This window comes from Thermobia domestica, chromosome 1, assembly GCF_964235325.1.
Source record: "Thermobia domestica chromosome 1, izTheDome1.hap1.1, whole genome shotgun sequence".
Classification (NCBI taxonomy): domain Eukaryota; kingdom Metazoa; phylum Arthropoda; class Insecta; order Zygentoma; family Lepismatidae; genus Thermobia; species Thermobia domestica.
In genome coordinates this window covers 165,135,557-165,140,519 of record NC_137454.1, presented here as the reverse complement: position 1 = coordinate 165,140,519, position 4,963 = coordinate 165,135,557, and the positions used below count along the sequence as shown (strand labels likewise).

General features: G+C 33.9%; 1 non-coding gene across 1 annotated transcript; it reads left to right on the top strand.

Moving 5' to 3' along the window:
• The first annotated feature begins 711 nt into the window (after nt 1-711).
• On the top strand, nt 712-793 carry TRNAL-UAG (transfer RNA leucine (anticodon UAG)). Its single transcript has one exon. It is a non-coding gene; the product is annotated as a tRNA-Leu (tRNA).
• Nucleotides 794-4,963: the final 4,170 nt, after the last annotated feature.

Sequence of the window (4,963 nt, the reverse complement as noted above, 5' to 3'; positions counted from 1 at the left end):
AGTGTCTAGTGTGACATATTTAAAACACTTCTTCTTCGAAAACAAAGTTATGTCACATTCTGTAAAATACATTTGGAACATACTTGGATAAAACAGTATCTAAATGAGGTGACATTCATAAGTCCTAAACGGCACAAGACCTAAACGTCATAAGTCCTAAAAATATAGGCACTAGTCCTAAATTTTAGGTCTTGTGCCTTTTAGGACTAGTGCCGTTTAGGTCTTATGCCGCGAAATTATTTTTAGGTCTTGTGCCGTTTAGGACTAGTGCCGCGAAATGATTTTTAGGTCTTGTGCCTTTTTCATTCACCTGCCTTAGTTCTGAAATTTGCCACCACTAGTTGCGACGATGTAGTAACTAGTTGGTAATAATGTTCTAATTCTAACGGTAACAGCTATATTTATACTACTAAATTATTATTATCTGTTCTGCAGTTATACATTAATTACGTTATATAACCTATTTCATCCTAAGAATTAATTCAGTATAATTGCTAAGAAATTCGTTTCTTTCAGATGGAGATACGAGAATCCCATAAAAAAATTTCTAAAAAAGAATTTGATAAAAATGTGTAAACAGCATATTTCACTAGACTTTTAGACAGGATTCGATCTCCACCTACCTTTCTAACCGGCTTCTAAGTGCAAAATATTTGTTTGATACAGAGTTCGTTTCAAGAATTATTATAGTGCAAGTGTATACATTAATCAGGTAGCGTGGCCGAGCGGTCTAAGGCGCTGGTTTTAGGCACCAGTCTCTCCGGAGGCGTGGGTTCGAATCCTACCGCTGCCAATTATTTTGTATAAATATTTCATTTTTCTAAAATAGTTGGTAATAGGAATAAATAGTAATTTATTAAGATTAACTTATTAATAAACAGGTATGAACAGAAGAAGAAAAATCTACATTTCTCACGGTCCTTTTCAATATCTTTACCCTCATGTCACTTCATGACCTCTACCCTCGCCGAATCTCAGCTTAACACACTGTAGGCTCTCAGCTATGATTTGTTTGAAGCAGCCTTATTTTAAAGGTTGTAATATTAAGTACAACTTAAAATTTGTATTGGGTTTTCCACATAAATCCAGTCAGAGTGTATTAATCATGTCCAACAGTTTTCTTTTGTCGAATAATTATTGTTTCATAAATCTTAAAAGGCTCGTTAATTATTCCATAAAATAAACTCGTATGTTTAATAATGCTCACTATTTATATGAATATTTTATTTTTCTACATAGCTGTAAGTTGATTTGTTGACTGATAAATTTTGGTTTTACATACTTTTGTAATATCAAGGTTATGAAGAATGGTACGTACCTTCTATTTATATGAATTCCGAATCATGTCCGAAGTTGAGCCCGATGTGATTGGTTGATATATAAATAGGGTCAGTGGCGTACGCAAGGGCAAACTCTCCAGGTTATAACCCCTTCTTTCTGGGACAGGATACAATAAAAAATAAACATATACCATATTATATAGGGCTTATCATACTGAAAAATAATAACTTATGGGTTTTAACCTCCCCATCATGATGAAATTCTGCGTATACCACTGAATAGGGGTATCAAACCGAAACATTAGTGGGAGATAAATCTTCAATATCGGCTCATTTTGCAGGAACTTTTACCTTTACATCGGTGGAAAGTGCATAATAGGCAAAAGAGCCATTTCTTTGTCAGTCCTGTTGAGTGTATAAGTAAGGCTTAGACTATATGGATGCTAAAAACACGGCGTTAACAACACAGCGTTATTGGGGTAATGACTAGATTATTGAATCACAGAATGAACGTTTCCATCGCGAGCGATGACGCGCTAACCAACTGTTGAGAATAATTAACGTGTCTGGGCGCGTTAAAACATTGTGTTGGTAGTTTTTGCCTATGCGAAGGAGAGGAAATTAAGAAATATTTAATGGCATAGCAAGGGTAGGGTGTTATAGAGAGCCTCACAATTTAGTAAAAAAGGAAGAAAATATTAATATTATGAATAGTACAATCCATGAAAAATGCAATTAGGATATGTGCAGAAGTATTTTTTTGGAACTTGGAATAAGAGCGTCATCCCGGTAGAAAATTTAGTGTAGTACTACAAAAGTAATGATTCTAAATTAGAAAATATAAACTTGAAAGAGGCCTATTTTAAACTATTGAAAAGAGGCTTTAGTATACCCTGCATACATTGTGTATTTAGCATCCGCTCTGTATTCCGAGAAAAAAAAAAAAAAAAACTCCCACTTTTCAGCGTTGCTAAAGCAGCGTTATAATCCAGGCCTAACAAGATGATTAGGAATAACTCGCGTGCTCGACAACATTCCAGGTTAGCTGTTAGTATACACATTTCGTTCAGTAAGTTCAGTGACTATCTCAAAATGGTATATTTGTTACCACGTCGTAACAAGAAAATACGTCGACCTGCACATGTTTTCGTGTGCGTGAGTTTTTGGCTATATATATAAAAAAAAGTTATAATTCTTGAACACTAATATATTAGCCTGTTTTGCCCCATTGGACTTCTCAGCTTAAATTTACCCTCAAAAGGGGGTGTTTTGACAATGTTTCATTGATTCTAGCAAATGTGACGGCGTTACTGAAAAGCATCGACTTTCCTACGTCGTATCAGATCCTCTGCCACCGGTCCTGTATGTGGCGAGGAAAGGAGTGTGTATATATAAAAAGATAACGTTGTAATAAATTTTTCTGGCATCCTTAAGTATATTATTTAAAGATAGTCCCAGAACTTATTGAACGGACTGTATAAAAGCATGTAATACTGAAAATATGTTAGAATATTTCAATATATGATGTGCAAAGAATACGGGACAAAATGTAAACCGGCGGGGACACGAAGACAATACCTTCAAACCGGCACTTTCTGGTGAAAACGGGAAGTGTAGTAACCCTATTTTCAATCCATCACACAAGCTCGTTTTCAAGAGAGCTAATCTAAATCATCATTTCACGCATGACATCGCGGAAAGATGCTTTATAGGAGACAACAAACAGAATGAAATGAATTAACGATAATGGACAAATAACCTCGCTGTAGACGTCTCCATTGAACACCATAATCAATCAACCAATCAATCGCTGGTAATATCTTCAATAGCTCCTCTCAAAACAATACATAGAAAACAATACATGTGAGTTAAAAAATACATACAATACTGGATAAACTAATTTCAATCGCTCACTACGAACATATAATCAGTTTGATATCCCGAGAATGGTTATTTGAATATTTATTTTGCTTGATTGAAGGATAGCATTCCTTTTTGTCATCAGTTCCAAAAATAGATTAGCTATAAGCCTGTAGTTTTCCTAAGATTGAATCCTACAAGTGCGGTCTGTCACCACGATGTAGGCGTATAGAAAAACCTGTGTACCCATCGCCTATTTTAGTAGTCTACTTATGAGCAGTAATGCAATTAAGGTTTAAATTATTCTATAAAGTACGGAGCTTATCGCATAATTTTAAAACATTATTTTTTAAAATGGACTTTAAGATAATATATTAAGTCTAAATATCGATGATTAGATAGACGAACTTGAGTTATAAACGAGACTCTAGCTCTACTTGCCTCCTCTACACGGGGTCTAAGAAGTGATCCAACCAGATGCATCATAAAATCCCATCTTCAAAGGCAAAAAGTCTCCCCGTTATACTAATTACAAATAATGTAACAAGAAAAATGAAAGATATGTTCCTCACTTTTGAAAATATCTGAACGAATTATCCTCACATCTGTATATACCACTATATAGACACAAGTGAAAGATGTCTTGATTAAAATCAGCAAGCGGTACCATAAAAAGGGAGATTTTTTCCGATTATTTTTTAATATCTCGCACCGTTTGCAAGATTTGAACCCACTTCCAGTTGGAGTTTCTAATTCATGTATGATCAGTGTTTTCTTTCTTCTTGCATGCAGTATGTAATAAGCAAATACATTACACACACAATTAATTATAATGTCAGTGATATATATGGTGTTCATTGTGCAAAACACTACAAACAATAAAGATTCATCTTACAGACTGGAGAAATGGTTATCCTTCGTTTTACATTATCATTTGGCCATGAAACAAACGCCTGAGAGATATGCAACCTATGTATACAAACGTGTTGGAATATATAACTCGTAGGATATATTGCTTTACTTTTTTAACATTTTAACATTTCCAGTGTACCCCTAAAAAACGTAATAAAGAAATAACGGCCAAGTTTTTTTTAATATTCAATTAGAACTGAACAATCTACACAAAATTTGGAATCGACCAGCGAAAACGGCACGTTTCTAGCAATTGTGGTTTTCGAGATCTCATTGTCGAAAGGATTGGAGACAAACATATAAACTTTTCTTGACCACAAACTATAAACCTAGCATTTTAGTATATAGATCCTTTATGAATAAATATTTCCCTTAGTGGACCATAAGTATATTTAGATGCCAGAAATATAGTGTCTATATCATGACTTCTAGCGATCATAATGATACTAGAAGCGTCATCAGCTTCTGATGATCATAATGATACTCAATATTTTGTTCTCAGCATATTTTCTGAGGAACGTTTGGAAAGTTGGTTGTTTCTAGTTTAATGCTTTTTCTTTTACTCGTTTGTTTTTATTTCTATTTTTTCATTTCTTAAGTACTTAAGTACCAATTGAGTTCCTTGGGTTTGGTTTTAGAGAATCACATGATTAACTAACTTAATAAACCATTTTCGCACTAGCAAACACTTTCCTGGCAACAAAGAAAGACTTCGAATCTGCCCATTGAGAATTTTGTTGATGTGGATTTTATATAGCCTACGTATGTGTGAACCGTCAAAAAAAAAAAAAAAAAAAAAAAAAAAAACACGAAACGGAATTTTTCTACAGGTTTGTATCATTGGGTCTAAGTACACAGTATTTCTTTAAAATGGAATAAATTCTATAACTATTATGGTACAAAGTTACCAA